This window comes from Henckelia pumila, chromosome 4 (assembly GCF_033568475.1).
Source record: "Henckelia pumila isolate YLH828 chromosome 4, ASM3356847v2, whole genome shotgun sequence".
NCBI classification, from domain to species: Eukaryota; Viridiplantae; Streptophyta; class Magnoliopsida; order Lamiales; family Gesneriaceae; genus Henckelia; species Henckelia pumila.
In genome coordinates, this window is record NC_133123.1 from 205919587 (window position 1) to 205941252 (window position 21666).

Genomic DNA, 21666 nt, shown 5'->3' on the forward strand with positions numbered 1-21666 from the left:
TTTTATACTGATAATTTTTAGTACTACTACACAATTTTCTTCTTCTATTCATTTTTAAAAAAATTATAACAGGAAATGAGAATATTTTAATATAAAAAGTTTGATTTTTTTTTATCATTTGCATTTCAGTTTTTTTCTAATTGTTTTATTACCGAGCTTATTTATTTTTAAGTAAAACATATAATTATTTATTTATAATTCCATATTGACATATTTAATCCATTGGCATATTATTATATTATATATTTTAAAAGAATAAATGTTAACAAAAAATTGATACAAGAAAAATTGACAATATATAAAAATTAAAAAATTAAACTGTATTAAAAAAAGATAAACAAAAAAAACAAAAAACAAATAAAATAAAATCAAAATATATATATTAAAAAAATGGGAAAATGGTGCTGTGGTGTCAAACGACACCACAGCATCCCCTACTATGGCCTTGCCACAGTAGGGGATCCACTCCCCTCTTCTAGCTCCTTGACCTTGCCTTCTAGGGAACGAGAGGAAAGAGTGAGTATTTGATGAATATTCAGCCAATGAGAGTCGATATATTGAACACAATACGTAACCTTTATGCAGAATATTTCATAGACAAAACATAGCACTTAATTAAATTTCTTCTAATGTATCCATGAATTATTAGTTCTCATATGTTACTGTTCTAAACGATGGAGCCATATTATCGTTTATAATCATACTGTATCAAGATCATAACATAACATAATTCGAAATTCTATTTCACTTATATTTGATTTCATAAAAATGCTCAAAGCCAATTTTTTTATTTCACAGTCATAAAGTATTAAATCTCTTCACACTCAATCGACTTAAAACGTCTACATACTTAATTAAAACAATAAAGTCACTTTACAGATCATGCTTTAAAAATAAAGGTATTTCTTTTTTTTAAAAATTTGAACACAATTAATTTACAATCAACTCCTTTTTTAAAAAAAAATAAAGAAAAAAATACGACCAAATTAAGAACCCTAATATTTTTCCAAGTATTTGGGAAACATTAAAAAAAAGAAAGAAAACTACAAATTTCAATATGCATGGTACTGGTTGTGATGATTGTTAGGTGGTGTCCATTGTCTGAACATGTCGCATGAAATCACATTCCACAACTTGCTAGCAATCGCCCTCACATGTTGCATTTACATATACATAAATCAAATTTTAATATAAAATATAATGCTTAGTGTTGGAGGTACAATAATTGTCCATGCGTAGAGCGATCAAACCATGTCGTTTGAGCTTTTGTACGATTTAAAAGATTGGAGTTGCATCATTACCATCAGCTATAACTTTTGGTAAAACACCAAAATATTCGGTCCTACAATTGATACCATAGTCAATGTCATGAGTTCGATTCCCTTAGCTTGATTACAAAAAGTAAAATTATCGGGAGAGATATGTTCTACAAGTAAGTCTTTGTAAGAAGGTTTCACGAATTTATCTCCGTGAGATGGGTCAACGACGCGATCTATATATGTAGTGACGAGTAATATCATGAGTCCAGACAGGTCGAAAATCTGTCTAACAAAATTGATCAATTAGACTGTCTCATAAAAGTTTTTGTAAAATATAATTGAGTTATAATAATTTTATTTCAGATCATATGTTGTTCGTTTGTGTTTCATTTTGTCTTTCCTCATTCAATAATAATAATTACACAAAACTCCTACGAAACGATCTCATGAGTCAATTTAGTGGTTCACATTTCCTACCTAATCCAAATCATGAGAAATGTTAATTTTTATTATAAAATTACTATTACTTTTCACTTAAGGCATATACAAAAAAAGTCGACACCTCTCATTAGTATAGATTTATGAGACCGTCCCACAAATGATTTATTCTAATAACTATTATTACTTAATACTTAGTAATTATCTCTAAAAGCATATATAACTAGTATGTTTAAAATTAAAATGATATTTAATGTGAGTAAAAAATTAATATCTAATTACTATTTTTTTATCATAGTATTTTAATTAGTATTGAACATGCACGTATTGTGTTCATGATTAGAGTGAGTAGTGATGCACGTGCTATGGAGTGGCCGTCAACTCACTGAGTCACTTCCATGTGCTTTGGATCTGATGCATTATTAATTAATTATTACTTTATTAGCTTTTGATAATTATTAATTGTAATTTAATTAAATCACAGTAGAGAGAGGGAAGGAATTATTGTTTGCGAATTAGGAAAGTAATTCAAGAAATGCGCCCTCAAATTCAGTAAAGTCTCTTTCTTAATTACCTTTAATGCCGATATAGCTTTATATACACTGTCTCCATAATATATTTAAGGGTGATAATTTATCAATATATGTGATTGAAGGCAGTGTCTGTTCTACTGGTTTTGATACGTTTAAAAACTGTTACTAAGTTCTACTGTATGAGATATCTACTGGTTTCATTCTAGTTTACTGTTTTTAGATTAAACGTATTTTCTAAAGTTCTGTGATTGTCTCTATTGCTAAGTTTTTACTGATTCTGTTCTAGTCTTGTTTTACCAGTCTATAGAGTTATTTTATTTTATAAGTTTGTCTTGGTCTACTGCTACTGGTGCAACATACATAACTAAAACCAAAATCCTTAACACTCTTCGATTTTTTGTTGCGTAAAATTATCTAAATCATCATACTCAAGCTTAGCTATATATTTTTTTCAATAGACAATATGACAAATTACAAGATTGCATGAATTCGGAGAGCAAAGTCCAAAAACAAAATAATTAAAAATAAAAACATGAACCGCAACACACAAATATATAAGAAAAAACAAATTCAATATAAAAGTGACACGATATTTGACCCAATTTATCAACCTAATTCACATAAGTAGAATAATTTAACGAAAAAAGAGTTTTTCTAAGAAAGAAGACTTTTTTTTTTTTACCTCGCAAAAGTACAAAACTTGACCACCATTTTAAATTTTTAACAAAATAATCAAGAGTCCATCAACATTTTAAATAGAAAAACAAATAATAACAATAATAATATTGGATTATTGGAGATATCGGGTTGTTAGTCTAGAAACGATCTCTCCAACGTGTAAAATAATAATAATAATAATAATAATAATAATAATAATAATAATAATAATAATTTTGTGAGGCCTTCCTACCCAATAGAAGTAGAGGTGACAAATTTCACATAAATTCCGACCTGTCCCGATTCCCAACCTGTTCTCGTCCCGAATTTTTTCCGTCCCGAAATTTTTTCGACCCGAAATTTTTTCGACCCGAGTGATCGGGATTTTTTCTGACCCGATCAATTTCGGGATCGGGATTGGGATATGCAACTCTTTCCGACGGGATTTCCTACCCGACCCGAATATAAAAAAATATTTTTTAATAATATTTTTTAATTAAAAAAATAATTTTTTTAAATTTTATGTTTTAATATTAATGTTTTATAATTATATACCATATAATTGTTTTTATATTATTATGAATAATTATATGTTTTTTATTAATCAAGTAGTTGTTTTAGTTTATTTGTAATGTAGTAAAAAGATGTTTTAGTTTTTTTAATGGTTATATACAAAGAAATTTTAATTTATTTGTAATGTATTAAAAAATTGTTTGATTTTCTTCATAAATTTTTTTTAAAAATATTTTCATAGAATTTTTTTTAAAAAATATTATTCGGGATTACCCTCCCCCGACTCGACGGGATCCCGAACATTCGGGTCCTGACACTTCTCGGGTGCGGGATCGGGAGAAGAAAATATATCCTAATTCCTATCGGAACGGGAATCGGGTAAGAGGGTTACGGAAAGGGTACCGACCCGATTCTACCTCTAAATAGAAGGCCAAAAGCTATTGCTTCCCTAGAGCCGGGCTTGCATATAATTTATTTATTTTTTTGTAGGGGAGGGGATTGTTTTACAATTAGGTCTCGAACTCGAGACCTTATCCCACACTTGAGACCTTGGTGCCAGATGAGCTACACGTTATCAGCGCATATATATAAATAATTTTTAACCAACATTTGTAATTACTTGTTGATGATACACTTTGCAGTGTAGGTAGACTGCCAAGCCTTAGGCCCCAAATCACACTCCGAAGCCCAATAAAAACAGCCAACAGTTACCAAGATTTAGCCTTGTCCATGACCTTGGAGTTAGCCCAAACCAAATACCAAAACAGTGGCAATAACCGAAGCCTATTCTTTTCTAAGGGGAATTCTAAATATTTTATGTAGGCTTTTTTTTTAAAATTTTTTTTCAAAAAAACTTATTAGCCCTTCGATTTTATTAAACTATAAGCTCAAAGCCTCAAACCCAATAAGTAAGATCAATCCGTGCTCTCATTAATCACGTGTTAAGAAAAATCTTTATCATGATGATTTCTGAATTCAAAAGAATTTATCTATAGACTATATATAAATATCAATATAAGTTAATTTAGCATAACATTCGGCATGATCAAGAAGTTAGAAATGCATGAACTTTTTTTAAGAGAGCGTTTCAATCTCAAATTTTTTTAATTTTTTTTTTTAAATTACATTGTATGGTCTACTATAAAACTAGACGTCTAGAACAAAGTGTGAAATTATCTTATGGAGCTATATATGTCTTACTTTGAAATTTGAAAACGTAGTCAATAAATCAAAATTTTCATTCTATGCATGTAATGTATCGTCATTGCATTCTTTAAATTCTCACGGAGAGCTATGTCTTACTTTGAAATTTGTCGGCATAATTAGCAAATTAAAACTGTCATTCTATATAATGCTTCATCAAGAACAATGAGGAGATCGATAATCTGTAGTTTCTTGTTCAGCCGACAGCAATTAGCAACCATTCAACTTAAAGAATTCCAAACATGAACCAGTAAAAATGGGGAAATAACTTTTTAATTCGAAACAATAAATTACGAATGAATAACTCAGGTTTGTCTCACTCTTTCGGTTTTTAATATGATATATGATAACCCATATTTTTCAGCTGTGAAAATTAGAAATACAAAATTATCGGATAAAATAGAATATAAATGTTTAACTTGTTTCACTTTATAAATGTGCTTTGGAAATGGATTTTAATATTCTCAGCATTGACTTATAATTAACAAGATTGAATTATAAAAAAATTGTCGAACAAGGCTTAAAATACCTAAATAAAAGCATCGATTCAGGATTTTCAATCTACCCGAACTAGAATTTTAAGTTCTAGAATTCTTTAATAATTTGAAGCGAGCTACCCTGGCGAAATTATTTAAAATTAATATATAAAAATACTTTTTTAGCCTGGATGGCTCCGCTGCTGATAAGTATCACGTGAGACAGTCTCGTGAATCTATATTCATGAATCTGTATGTAGTGACTGAAGTTCCGTTTTACGTACTTAAAATCTTAAATATTAAATATTATTAAGGGATCATTAATTAAGAAAATTAAAATAAGTAGACATGAGTAGTATTAGTACCGCCAAAGAGTTCGATATATTTGAAGAGCTGTTTGGATTATCCGAACCTAAAGTGTCAGTGAGGAAACCTGTGTCAAAAGTGCATCAATACACAACAGTTCGAACCTTGCAAATCCAGGTGTCCAGAAGGTAGCAAATGTCATTACCTATGTTTTTAAAATGGATCAGACATGCTGGTTCGACCACGAACTCTTAACGGTTTCAGTCCGAACAAACTCCAAAACCGATTTTACAGTTAAACTGTTCGAAACCGATCAAATTTATTAAAGAACTGAATCATTTCAAAGTGGGTCCGACTGGTTCATAGGTTTTTTTTTTTAAAAAAAATTAATTTTGATAATTTCTTATGTCCCTTCCCAATTCTTTTTAATTTCTTATATTTAAAATTTAAAATTTTTATTAGTTATCTATAAATATACGATTATTTGTTTTCAACTTTGTTAAAAATATTATTTTGATAATATTTGAGCTTATTTTGATTTATTTTTTTTGTTTAAAAAAATATATTTATATTTATTATTTTGATTATCTATGTGTTGATGTTTAGTTTTTAAAATTTGATAAATATATATTTTTATTATATATTTATACACACACATATTTAATGTTTTTAAAATTTAAATTAAATATATCCATTAATACTATATTATATTATATTTTTATATAATATAACTGTGTTCTGGTCCAAACATCCAGTTGAACCAGTCGAACTGGTTGAACTATTTTTAAGAATTTATTGTTTTCGATTACTGATCTGGTTATGAAAACATAATTATCTTAAGTATGGTTGGGACGTTCCAAACTCCACATATAAATAGGTCATGCGAACATCACAATTGGATGTGAAATTGTATCAAATTATCTCATACTCTATCTATATTTTAGTGATTTCAAACCATATTGTTGAGGACCAGCAAGTATCGAAGCGTTTGTAAAGTTGTAGCGAAGCTAGGCTCAAACCGTGAAGGTTTCGAAAGTAGGCTATCGTCGGATGGAGATATAATCCTAAATCCCTTTTAGTTTATTTGATAAAATATAACTTTATATAAGCCTTGAAGTTAAGAAGATCGTAACAATAAGCATTCTATTATGTTCTCTAGAAATGGAATATAGATCTCTTATTTTCTCGAACCCCTATTATTAGATGTACATAAGTACAAATTGTTGGAATTTTATAGGCTTAATGGATTGAAATTAAGAAAACGGAACGCAAAAAGTCGGACGAAAAAGAAAGAAACCTGACTGCAAAGCTGCCTGGAAATTCCAGGCAGCATGAGCAGCGCAGGGGCGCCCAAAATGTGCGCTCTTGCGCTGATATGGCTGACTGGGAATCCCAGGCAGTGCAATCAGCGCAGGGGCACCCTTTTTGGCCACCCTTGCGCTACCTGGAGCGCGGGTGCGCCCATAAATGGGTAACCCAGCGCTGATGCGACAAAGCATGCAGCGCGCGGGCGCACCGTGAGGCCCGTTTCATGAAAGGGTGTGATGCATTTTCGAGTTTTCTACATATATTTGGCTCTTATTATGGTTCTTGATAGTTATTTTGAACCAAAAGATACAATACATGATGAAATGTTTTGTCCCTGCAGACAAACAACTTAAATATGAGAATTAAACATCATTTTAAATATAGATTCTCAGATTTTTTAAAGCATTCTGCATACATCTTGCTTCGTCTTCTTCTTTCTACAAAAGATAGTTTACTTATTTTCTGGTTAAAGAACTTGTGATTTACATTACTGTAATCACAAGTAGAAGCTGTTGTATCGTGGGAGAATATTACGAAACACTGAAAGCATCAAAGCGGGGCAAAATCTTCTTAAAAAAATCGTGTTCAATACGAGCCTCAACTGTTGAATTCATTTATGTTTTCTTCTACCATATTCAAGGTTTTTTCTTGATAATCTATACAACAAGCTTAAGAAGATTTTTCTAAAAAAAACTTGAAGATGGCTTCCTCAACAACAACGCCGAACACTCCCGCGACACATGGAGAAAACCTGAAAAATGTAACGGTGCAGACTTCAAAAGATGGCAACAGAAAATGCTGTTTTATCTCACAACTTTGAGTCTGGACAAATTTCTGAAAAAAGATCCTCCTTCCATTCCTAAATATGAAGCCGATCCTCGCAGAAGGGCCACAACAGATGCATGGAACCAAAGAGACTTCCTTTGCAAGAACTACAATTTGAATGGACTAGATAATGCATTATATAATGTGTATTGTCAAGTCAAAACCGCAAAATAATTGTGGGAGATGTTTGAAAAGAAATACAAAGCAGAGGATGTTGACCTTAAAAAATTCATTGTGGGATGTTTCCTAGATTTCAATATGGTAGACTCCAAATCTGTAGTGAGTCAAGTGCAGGAAATACAAATAGTACTGCATGAGATTCATGCGGAGGAGATGAGTCTAAGCGAGTTATTTCAAGTTGCTGCATTGATTGAGAAACTCCCTCTTTTGTGGAAGGATTTCAAAAACTACTTGAAGTACAAGAGAAAGGAAATGAAACTCGAAGATTTGATCACAAGACTGAGGATTGCGGAAGATAATTGTGCTATTGAGAATAAGACCAGTAAGATGACCACAAAAGTTAATATTGTGGAGTCAAGCAAAAAAGGAAAGAAGAGAAAGTTTGTGAGTGAACAACAACCACCAAAATATCAAAAAAAGTTCAAAGAAAACTGTTACAACTGCGAAAAAAAGAAAACCGAACCATATGGCAAAGGATTGACCCAAAGAAAGGGAAGGAACAAGCAAAAATGGTTCAAAAAAGCTTGGTACATTTTAATTTTTCTGAACTTGATTTAACTGCAGTTGTATTCGAGACGAATCTTGTAGACAACCCAAACGAATGGTGGGTTGATACAGGTGATACCTGCCACATATGTTCTGACAAAGAAATGTTCTCCACATATACTCCAATATCTGGGAGAAAGCTTTTCATGGGAAATTTTGCTACGATAGACGTTGTGAGAACCGGAAAGGTGGTGTTAAAGATGACATCAGGCATGGAAATGACACTATTGGATGTGCTTCATGTTCTTGAAATAAGAAAATTTTTGGTTTCATGGTCGTCTTTGGTCAAACATGGATTTAGGCTTGTATTTGAGTCTAATAAGTTTGTAGTGACAAAGAATGATCATTTTGTTGGAAAAAGATATCTCGATGAGAACCTTTTCAAATTGAATCTAATTGCAGTTCACCGCAACTTTGATGACAATAAAGATAAAGATTTTATTTATTTTTTTGAGTGTTATGATTTATGACATGTTCATTTAGGACAAGTAAATTTTAATATTCTGTGACGTTTAATGAATTTGAATTTATTTCCAAAGTACAAAATTGATCCAACACATAAATGTGAAATTTGTATTGAAGCAAAATGACCAAAACGCATTTTCATTCTATTGAAAGATGTACAACTCCTCTTGAATTGATTCACGCCGATATTGATGACTTAAAGTTTGTGCAAACTAGAGGAGGTATGTAGTAGCCCGGTTCCATTTTTACAAAATTAATTGACTGAATATGATTAAGAAAGAGATTAAGTGATTAAATTGCATTTAATTAAAGAAATTATAAAATTGAAATCGGGTGAGATCGGAGCGTCCGTTCTCAGAACGGAGAGTCCGAAACCAACACCAGCTATCCAATGAGGTGTCAACTTTGTATCGACATGTGGCAGAGATCGGACCATCCAAACCGGAGATCGGACCATCCGAAGAGCTGGCGGGACAGATGTCACGAGATTGCGACATGTGGCAGAAGCATGCAGATCGGACTGTCTGTTCCTGCGATCGGAACGTCCGATCGATACCTATAAATTAGCCCTCTGAGATTTCATTTCCTTGCCAATTCACACACTTTCTATCTCGGTTATTGGGTGGTTTAGGGGCTTCTTAGCCTTAGTTATCGAGAGGCGGGGCCTTGGAGAGGCGTCCAAAAGTCGTAGCGGAGTTGTGCCCAAGTTTTGGGGCATTCGACAACAAATGGCTGACAATGGACGGAGGTATACTCGAGATTCTATAAATATTTTGGGGGTATCTATTAGCTTAGTTATGGATTTTAGATATGGTTTAGTGATATAGTAATCTTATGATTATAGGCTTGGATAGTCGAGTGGGATTTTCTTATCTGTTGGTTATTTGAGGTACGAAAGTACTGTTCGAGATACCTTTACTGAGTATGCATGTATTATGTGTTGCATTGATTATATGACATGATTTTATCAACATATATTATGTTGCATGCACGATCATATTGAGCCTGTATTTTTGAAATTATAAGTAGTAGGGTGCTCACCCTACATGTAGTTGATGGTTTGACACGTGGACTCGTGATCAGGTCACCATCAGTTGGGTATGTAGGTCACCTCCTGCAGCGACGGCACAACGTGCTACTTACCCAGGGCCCTAGTCTGTTCTTGAGCAGGATTTCTTGACCTTGTGTCTTGGTACCCATACACTTGCATTCATGCACATATAATATATGTATACTCATACTCTTGTACTGAGCGTTTATGCTCACGTCCAATTGTTTCTGTTTTTCTGAACACCCCATTCGACGGGACAGTTGCAGGCAGTTCTCCTAGAGATCTGGATATTAGGTGGTGACCAAGGCAAGATTGTGGGGACAACCATTAGGTTTTAACTTTCTGGTATTAAGCTATTTATAGTTTCTACATTTACTCTGATCTAGATTACTTATTGTTTAATTACATGTCTAAGTTTTTTATTAGTAGGTGATCAAGGTGGGGGTCACTACATTTATGGTATCAGAGCATGCAATAAGATTATTTGGGACATAGTATTGACATTTGAGTTATCCTTGTAGATTACAAGTTGGATACAATGACAATAATAGTAAAAGGAGTTGGAATAGCAGGGTACCTTGGATTTTCCAAGATCGTCATTGCCAAGATGGGCATCATAGTTTCGCCTTATGTGGATATCGGGTGAGATCGGAGCGTCCGTTCTCAGAACGGAGAGTCCGAAACCAACACCAGCTATCCAATGAGGTGTCAACTTTGTATCGACATGTGGCAGAGATCGGACCATCCAAACCGGAGATCGGACCATCCGAAGAGCTGGCGGGACAGATGTCACGAGATTGCGACATGTGGCAGAAGCATGCAGATCGGACTGTCTGTTCCTGCGATCGGAACGTCCGATCGATACCTATAAATTAGCCCTCTGAGATTTCATTTCCTTGCCAATTCACACACTTTCTATCTCGGTTATTGGGTGGTTTAGGGGCTTCTTAGCCTTAGTTATCGAGAGGCGGGGCCTTGGAGAGGCGTCCAAAAGTCGTAGCGGAGTTGTGCCCAAGTTTTGGGGCATTCGACAACAAATGGCTGACAATGGACGGAGGTATACTCGAGATTCTATAAATATTTTGGGGGTATCTATTAGCTTAGTTATGGATTTTAGATATGGTTTAGTGATATAGTAATCTTATGATTATAGGCTTGGATAGTCGAGTGGGATTTTCTTATCTGTTGGTTATTTGAGGTACGAAAGTACTGTTCGAGATACCTTTACTGAGTATGCATGTATTATGTGTTGCATTGATTATATGACATGATTTTATCAACATATATTATGTTGCATGCACGATCATATTGAGCCTGTATTTTTGAAATTATAAGTAGTAGGGTGCTCACCCTACATGTAGTTGATGGTTTGACACGTGGACTCGTGATCAGGTCACCATCAGTTGGGTATGTAGGTCACCTCCTGCAGCGACGGCACAACGTGCTACTTACCCAGGGCCCTAGTCTGTTCTTGAGCAGGATTTCTTGACCTTGTGTCTTGGTACCCATACACTTGCATTCATGCACATATAATATATGTATACTCATACTCTTGTACTGAGCGTTTATGCTCACGTCCAATTGTTTCTGTTTTTCTGAACACCCCATTCGACGGGACAGTTGCAGGCAGTTCTCCTAGAGATCTGGATATTAGGTGGTGACCAAGGCAAGATTGTGGGGACAACCATTAGGTTTTAACTTTCTGGTATTAAGCTATTTATAGTTTCTACATTTACTCTGATCTAGATTACTTATTGTTTAATTACATGTCTAAGTTTTTTATTAGTAGGTGATCAAGGTGGGGGTCACTACATTTATGGTATCAGAGCATGCAATAAGATTATTTGGGACATAGTATTGACATTTGAGTTATCCTTGTAGATTACAAGTTGGATACAATGACAATAATAGTAAAAGGAGTTGGAATAGCAGGGTACCTTGGATTTTCCAAGATCGTCATTGCCAAGATGGGCATCATAGTTTCGCCTTATGTGGATCCCAGCAGGATGGAGCTGGAAGAGAAGATCCAGTTTTGAACTCCAGGTACTTCTCGGGATCTATTGGAGCTTGGGAAGACGTGATCGTCTAGATTCTCTATCATCCATAGATGCCCCTGAAGATTCTCCACTAGTAGTTGGAGATATTTTTAGGAGGATCTTGTCTCATCTACCAGATAAGGAATCCAACAATATTTGAAAGATTCGGTAGATTAGTAAGATCTTTTAGATCTTGCGTGGAAGATGTTTGCTGACATGCTAGTATTATTGCTTTCGTGTGTGACAGACGAGAAACTTCACGTTCAAGATCAGTAAACAAAATGAAAGAATTCAGCAAGGATTTAAAAATATTGTATTAAGTTATGTTATAAACAATATTTCAGTTGTAAGCATTTGAATCAGATGTATTAAAGATTTCAGATATTTGATGTACTAGTTATTGTTGTATTGTACATCTTTCCAGTGTAATCTTTTGGATAAGTTGTCTATTACATGATATTGTAATGAAGATGTATAAAACTTGGGTTAGTGGTTCAAGTATTGTAATTGTAATATTTGGGATTATCTTGATTTATTCTAGTGGTTAGTTGATCAGTATTCAACTCCAGTAATTGAATGATGCTTGCATAATCGGGTTATAATTATGAATGATTTCGAATGACTAAATTCTAGATGTTTGACCTAGAATGATCCAGTTAGTCGGTTGACTATATTTAGTACCAAGGATGAGGTGATTTATCAGGGACATGTGTATTGTCTTAGGTTGTTTTCCTTAAGACAATTGTCTGTTTTGACCTTATTAGGTTGTGGCCATATGATGATGGGTTTTTCATCAGGGTGCCACTCGAATGATACCAAGAACTGTGGATTTATGACTAGACGTATAGGAGGCGCGACCTTATGCTTTTATTACTCCGGGAGCCTTTCGTGCTTCAGAGGATGTCTGAGAGCTTTTCTTTTTTCAGATGGTTATTCAGGGGGAGACTACCTCAGTCTGGTGTTTTGCAACAGTCACAGTAAGGGTATGGTTATTAGACATTTGGATTCTCTTGTGGAAATTTAGTTAATACTAGATTTAGTATCCATAGAAATTAGTTATTGTCTGGCTTTCTTCAGAGATACATATTTTTGGATTCTGCTGTCAGAATTAGTCTTGGAAAGGATTTTCTTTGATGGGTGATCGTTCTGAGCAGATAGGTTTTGTTTTCAATATTGTGATATTCCTAAATGGATAGATCTAGTAGGTGGAAGGATTTCTACCAGTGGTTATTCGGAGTATTGTCTGACTTCGTTAGAGATGCAACTTGACATTCCTTGGGACAAGGAAGATCCATGATATCGAATCAGGGAAAAATCTTCTTTGGGATTAGTTCGTCTTGGTGTCCATCTTGTGGACATAGGCAGTGGTAGTAGATCCGGACTGGTACGGGATTGATGCCAGTAACTACCATTAGCTATTGTTTGACTCTGTCAGAGATAGGAATGATGAGTTCAGTGTGGACTTTGTAATTCCAAGTGTTAGAAATTAATAGACTTATGAAAACGAGATCAGAGTTGTTGATCGAGCCATTTAAATTATCAGTGATCATTAGATTATCTTCTGACTTCGTCAGAGATATGGAATGAGATTTCCATGATAAGGGAGATTGTCCAAGATAGAGGATGATCATTTAAATTGGGATTAGTACAAGGATTACTGAGTAATTTTAATGTCTTTGTGATTGGTACAGAATAATACCAGTGATTACTCTTGATTATTATCTGATACCGTCATAAATAAAGTAGTAAATTCAGAATGAGAATTCTGTGATTATTTCTCATTAAACAGAACCAAAGAGATCATAGTGGTTGATCATCAGTATAAGGTTCTAGTAATCGAGAAATTAGTAAGTGTTAATTATATTGATTGATTCTTTTGGGCTTAGTGTGAGCTACATTGAATCAAGAATGTTGATGCGGTCGTTTAGACTAAATCAGTGCTGATTTGAGTTGTTGTTGACTAAAAAATATTTGAGACATTTCTGTAAGTTCGTATGCTTAAGAACATGGTCTATGAGATATATTTAGAATTTCTCAGTGTTTGGGAAATTTTCAAAAATGTGCTAGTTCAACTTTTGGGTTTCCTTCTCCTTAAGAAGAGTTGATAAGAAGTTTTACTTATAATTTATCTGTGGCATATACAAATATTGTAATCTATTAATGGAGGATGTGAATGTTCTTTTGTAAAAAGGACAATTTAAATGGTTCATTGTTTGGTGATTAGAAAAAGAACTGAACACTTGTTAATCTTTGAGGAAAAATGATAGGATGAGTACAGTACTCAGATATTCAGATACTCAGGCATGTTTCTTCAATATTCTTGGAATTTCATCATCAAATTTTGATCTAGAAAGTGTTTGAATTACAATGAGTACTAGCAGGATAACATCAAGTGTTTAGACGTGGGAAAGGACAACAACTGAGATCCATATTTTTCGGGTCTGGAAGGATTGTTGCCACTAATTTCCAGGATGTATTTTGGATGTGCTAGGCCATTGATATAGTTGTTTTGGCAGATTCAGTCCAAGAGTTAGCTAGATTGAATTGAGATGAGAACTTTGCAAAATTTGGCATGAACTAGTTTGTTCATCTAGTTAAACGAGTTAGGAATCAGTGAGAACCTGAAGGGTTCAGGAAATCAAGAATTGTGGACAACCACGTTGTCACATGTGTTAGTGATATGACCAAGTATTAGTCATTTTCACTATAAGTAGTAAAAACCTTTTGATGTACAAGGACTTGTGTACTCGATTCTGGTGGAAAGGTATGAAGCGCATTGTGTATCAGCATGTTTCCAAGTATTTGGTGTTTCAAGAGATTCACAGTTTACCTATTTTTGAGTGGAAATGAGAGTTTATCACGATGGAATTTGTGATCCATTTGCCGGTATCCTCAAGGAATTGTGATGCTATTTGGGTTGTGGTGGATCGACTCACCAAGGTAGCGCATTTATTTCCATATAACTGAGATTTCACTTTGACTATAGTAATTGATTGCACATCCAGTAGATTGTGTATTTTCTTGGCATGTCAGTAAGAATTGTCAGAAATCGAGATACTAGGCTTACTTCCAGATTCTTGGGGAGTTTTCAGCATGATAAGGGTACTACTATTGGCTTGAGTACTGCTTATCATCCAGAGACTGATGGTCAGTTGGAGCGCACTATCCGTACTCTTGAGGATATGTTGCGAGCTTGTGCTATGGATTTTGGTCCAGCATGGCAAGATCAATTTCCACTGATTGAATTCGCGTACAACAATAGTTATCATCTCAGTATTGGTATGACACCATTTGAATCATTGTATGGCCGATGATGTCGTACTCCAATGTTTTGGGAAAAAGTGAGGGAGTGACAGGTAGAAGAACCAGAATTAATCCAACATGCTATTGATATCGTTGGACGAATCAAGAAACGAATTAAGGCTGCACAATATTTACATGCTAGTTATGCTAATGTTAATCGAAGTCCTTTGCAGTTTGAGGTGGGCGAGAAGGTGTTCTTGAGAGTTTCACCATTCCGTAGGATTTTAATATTTGGTCTCAAGGGAAAGCTATATTCAAAGTTCATTGCTCCGTTTGAAATTTTGGAAAGTGTTGGAGATTTGGCTTACAGATTTGCTTTGATGTCGTACTTGTCTAATATCCACGATGTTCGCTGTTGCGACGGTATGTGGCAGATGAGTCCCATATCTTGCAGTCGTCTGAGGTTCAGTTGGATGGAGATTTGACATATGTGGAGAGACCTTTGCGTATTCTCGATCAGAAGGTTAAGATGTTGATGACCAAAGTTATTCTTCTTGTTCTAGTCCAGTAGAAGCGCCTAGAAACTGAAGAAGCCACTTGGGAACTTGAGAGTCGTATGCGTGCAAATTATCCAGAGTTGTTTTGATTGTTTTATATCTCAGTTGTATCTTGTAAAATACTCAAGTTTGAATAAAGGATTTTATTCAATATCTTGTTTTGAGTACTTAATATGTAATTTCGTGGACGAAATATCATAAGTAGGGGGAGAATTTAGTAGCTCGGTTCTATTTTTACAAGATTAATTTACTGAATATGATTAAAGAAAGGATTAAGGGATTAAATTGGATTTAATTAACGAAATTATAAAATTGAACTCGGGTGAGATTGGAGCGTCCGTTCTCAGAACGGAGCATCCGAACCCAACACCAGCTATCCAATGAGGTATCAAATTTGTACAGGTGGCGGAGATCGGACCGTCTGAACTAGATATCAGACCGTACGATGAGCTGGCGGGACTGTCACGAGATTGCAACACGTGGCAGAAGCATGCAGATCGGACCGTCCGTTCCTGTGACCGGAGCGTCCGATCGGTGCCTATAAATAGGCCTTCCGAGATTTCATTTCCTTGCCAATTCACGCACTTTCTCTCTAGGTTCTTGGGTGGTTTAGGGGCTTCCTAGCCTTATTTATCGAGGGACGGGGCCTTGGAGAGGCATCCAGAAGTCATAGCGGAGTTGTGCCCAAGTTCTGGGGCATTCAACAACAAAGGGCTGACGACGGACGAAGGTATACTCGAGATTTTATAAATATTTTTGGAGTATCTATTAGCTTATTTATGGATTTTAGATATGGTTTAGTGATATAGTAATCTTATGATTATAGGCTTGTACAGTCGAGCGGGATTTTCTTATCTTTTGGTTATTTGAGATACGAAAGTAATGTTCGAGATACCCTGACTGAGTATATGCATGTATTATGTTTTGCATTGATTATATGACATGATTTTATCTTCATATATTATGACATGGTAGTATGTTGCATGCATGCATCATATTGAGCCTGTATTCTTGAGATTATAGGTAGTAGGGTGCTCACCCTACATGTAGTGGATGGTTGGACACGTGGACTCATGATCCGGTCACCATCAGTTGGGTATGTAGGTCACCTCCTGCAGCGACGGCACAACGTGCTACTTACCCAGGGCCCTAGTTTGTTCTTGAGCAGGATTTCTTGACATTGTGTCTTGGTACCCGTACACTTGCATTCATTCACATATAATATATGTATACTCATACTCTCGTACTGAGCGTTTTGTGCTCACGTCTAGTTTTTTATGTTTGTCTGGACACCCATTTGACGGGGCAGTTGCAGGTAGTTCTCATAGAGATCTGCAGATTAGGTGGTGACCAAGGCAGGATTGCGTGGTCAACACTAGATTTTACCTTTCTGGTATTAAGCTATTTATAGTTTCCGCATTTACTCTGATCTAGATGACTTATTGTTTAATTGCATGCCTAAGTTTCTGATTAGTAAGTGATCACGGTGTGGGTCACTACAAGGTAAGAAGTACTACATAATGTTCATTGATGATTGCACTAGGTAATGTTATGTATATATTTTGAGGAGTAAAGATGAAGCACTTGATGCGTTGAAAACCTACAGAACCGAAGTTGAAAATCAACTTGGTAAGCGAATAAAAAGTATTCGCAGTGATAGAGGAGGAAAATATGGAACTCCATTTGATGAGTTTTGTTCATCCTCGGGTATTATATATCAAACTACTACTCTATATTTGCCTCAATCTAATGGGATTGCCGAAAAGAAAAATCGAACTCTGAAAGAAATGATGAACACCATGTTGATAAGTTTGGACTTACCACAAAATTTGTGGGGGGAAGCAATATTGTTGGCCAATCACATATTGAACAAGATTCCCCACAAGAAAAATGACAAATCGCCATATGAATTATGGAAAGGTCCCAAACCTTCCTACAAGTATCTGAAAGTGTGGGGGTGTTTGATCAAGGTTGAATTACCATAGCCAAAGCAAGTGAGAATATGCACATATTAGTAGTGCTTATACATTTATAGTGCACAAATCTGAAATTTTTGGAATGACAAACGGGATGACTATTGAGTCTAGAAATGCAGTGTTCATTGAAATCATATTTCCCTGCAAAAAGAGGAAACATGAAACGAATATTCGAAGAACAAAAGAAATGGAAACTGAAGGTTCTTCTCAAGGAGATGAACCGAATAATATAGAGGCCTAATTGAATTGACATGTAAAAAAATTTCTCAAGAAGAATTTCCTAGCCAACTGAAAGACGATTCTGAAAAGAATTATCCTAGTTCTAGAAAAAGAACTAGAGAAATGGTGAATGAAGGTTCTGCACATAAGAAAGAACCTGATGAAGTAAAAGGGCTCAAACAATGAAGTATTTTGGTCCGGATTTTCTTACTTACAGGCTGGAAAATAAACCAAAGACTTTACAAGATGCGTTGTCTAGCCCTGAAGATCTGTACTGGAAAGAAGCCATCAATATAGAAATCGATTCCATTATGCATAATCAAACTTGGGAACAGGTGGATTTCCACCAGGAACCAAGCCATTGGGATGCAAATGGATCCTGAAAAGAAAGTATAAAGTTGATGGAACAGTCAAAAAATACAAGGCTAGATTAGTGGCTAAAGGATATAGAAAAAAGGAAGGCCTTGACTTTTTTGAAAACCAAAAAGGGATAAATTGTTAGGATAAGTTTTGGTGTTTGACAAAACAAAAAAATTTATTCAAGCAATCCAGTTGAAAAATCAAGCATTTCAATATTAAACATTCCAGTCAGATAATATACTTATGAAGCTCAAGACCAATGAAGAAGTTAGTTCATATAACCAGTCCAAAATCAAGACTGCTTAGGAAATAAATTGACGGGACAAACTGGAGTATATTTCCCAACTGCTCAAAACATCTACAAACATATTTCAAATATAAGATCCGTTGAATGATCCAAATATCTCTATCAAAAGATGTGCAACTTTATTAAAAGCTCTAATAAAGACATGCTCAAGATCTAGAGGCAATGGAGAAATGCATTAATGTAAAAAAGCTCTTATATACATATGAAGAATGAAGAATGAAGAATGAAGGATGAAGACGAGAGAGCAAGATACATACAGAGATAGAACACAACAAGAAAAATAAGAAGATACAGGTAGTGAATTACATTCTTAAAAGAAGAACCATCTTACTTGCTTATATTGCCCGCTCATCGAGATATATATCAAATTTTCGAGGACCATCAACGACCAAGATACAACTCTCAACTTCCTACTGTTTCTAAGGAGTTGATCTACTATGTGAATCTGAGGATTCATTCATTATTGTATTTCGTTGTTAGGACGTGGTGTCTTAACTTGGTTATATACTAGGAGCTTCGATCTAGGCAAGGGTAAGTCCTACGATTGGAGTGTGTGTATTATAAGATGTTTTAATAACCAAAGTCTTCTAGTGAATCCTTTCCTTGTGGAAGAAGGGGTGATGTATGAGTAGTTAAGCCTCCGAACATCCATAAAAATATCTTTGTTATTTACATCCGGTTCAGCCAGTACATATATATGTTCAATATGTTAGTTGTCCTGTTTCCACACATATATTTTTTGGTCAATTAACATTGACACACGAGAAATATTAGAGTCCAGTTGCTAACAACAACTGTGCTCACATTTGAATATTTTCATATTAAAGTACTCATCTAAGTTCAAGAGAGCAGTCCGAATAGATCCCTAACATATGTCATTAATACTTCTCATAAACAAGAATGAAGATTACTAACTAGTGAGTATGCTCGTTGTACCACACAATGCATACATATTATACCACACGTAGTGTATTTTATACCATATATTAAGAAAAGATATACAACAAAGCATATGTCATTTATACTTATGATAAATTTCAAGAATGGAGATCAATTAGTACGTATGCTCGTCATACCGCACATTGCTATATGTAATACCAAAAATAACGTACTTTGTACTATCAACTAAGAAAGTGTCTACGACAAAACATATTTCATTAACACTTCTCATAACTTGCAATAATGAAGATCAATAACTAGTGAGTATGATTGTTGATAAGTGTAGTTTATATGCATATTTTCATGGCATTATTAAGTTTAGTTTGCATGCATATGCTATGTATTTTAGCTTATTTTGTGTCATTTTGTGCATTTTGTCTACTCATTATTCCCCATGGTTTAATTACAGAAGATGAAGGAAATTCGGGATTTTTGGTGAAGCCGAGAAGCTATGTTATGAAGGATTGGAATTCAAGAGTTGTGTAGTCTAGACGAATTGGTGCTACAGTTTTTTTATGGAAGATTGAGCAGCTGCAACGCTGCAATGAAGAAGAAGCGATGCTGGTTGGGAGGAAGAAGTAGCGCAATCGCGCATGCAGATTTGTGAAGGGCGCTACAGATGTGCGCAATCGCGCAGTGAAGAAAAGAAAACACGCGCGAGCGAGAGTTATGCCTAGCGCGAGCGCCGAACAAAATTCCAAATATTCGAGATCAGATCGCGCGCGGGCGAGCTCTTATCTCGCGTGCGCGCGAGAGGAGGCCGAGGACTCTGTGTTGAAGACTTGCGCGCGCGCGTGTCGCGGAGTCAGAAAATTTGGAAATTCCTTGTGGCATAAGGAAAATAATTATTATGGGATCCAAACACTATAAATATGAGATTTTGATACTTTCGAAGGGTTCCAGAATTTCAGACGCAGAGAACGGGAGAGGGCGGCTACTGGTACTGCTTGGGAGAAGATTTCTTCTTCTTTTCTTATTTCTTTTGATTATTCATGATTAAAAACTCTGTTTAAATCATGAATTTATTTATTGAGTAGTTTTATTCTTCGATCAAGGCCACGTGATTGGGCCAGACAAATTATGTAGAAAACTTGATGGTTTATTCGAGAATTTTCAGACTTGAATTTATTTCATTGATTATCGAATTTATATTTGTCTTGTGAATCTCCTGGACAGTTATTTGCTTGCATGTTAATTGATTCCAATTCGACAGAGGAGGTTTCGATTTTGATCACTTCATTATTCAACATATTGTAAAACCAACTAGAAATAGAATTTGGTTTCATTATGCGGTTTGGGTGTAAACTGAATTTTCACAGTTCGTCATGCATTCAAATTTGATTAGAATTACGAAAGATTAATCCGTCAATATTTGAATAGGTTTGATTGTTCTAGAAATAGTCCTTTGAATAATTTAGGAAAATTCCCGTGAATTAAAATTAAGTCTGATGTCTTAAATCGACTGCTTGTTACATGAATTGTCTGATACCTACGTGTTCCTTGATCGATATTTTTCTCCAATTTGAAGTTTAATCTAAAAATTTTCTGCTGAGTCTTTATTGAGTTAAAATTTAATTGCAATTTAGTTTCTTTGTTAAATTCTAAAAATCACTCTTTTTGATTAGTCTAGATTAAGTAGAAGTAAATATATTCTGGTAGTCATAATTATACAGTCCCTGTGGGATCGATACTTGGACTCTCTGTCCACTTTACTATTATTTGACCTGGTATGCTTGCCAGTAGATTTATATCACACTGATTTAGTCGGTCAAGTTTTTGGCGCCGTTGCCGGGGACTATTTTGATATCAGAATTTTTATTTCGCTTGAGATTAGACTGTTTTTATTTTGTTAAAATTATGAATTTTCTTCTTTTCTTTGTGATTTTCAGGTATTATCTTGTTGTGCATGCATAACATTAGATCTAAAGATCTTATACCACTTGATTTGGAGATCGAACGCACGCTCAGCAAGATCCGAAAAGCAAGGAAGAATCTTATTCTAGTACTTGAAACAGAATCTGAATCAGAAGAAGACATGGTGGACAATCGTACTGTTTGGGATCTGATTAGGCCGCCTGTTGAAGGATATGGGTCTAGCATCGTTCGCCCCGCTGTTGAGGCGAACAATTTTGAGCTGAAACCCTCTACTATTCAGCTGATCCAATTGCAAGCAAGATTTGGGGGCACATCTGTGGAAAATCCCCTACGCTCATCTGGAGCATTTCCTGTCGATCTGCGACACGTTCAAAGTTAACAGGGTAACCTCTGA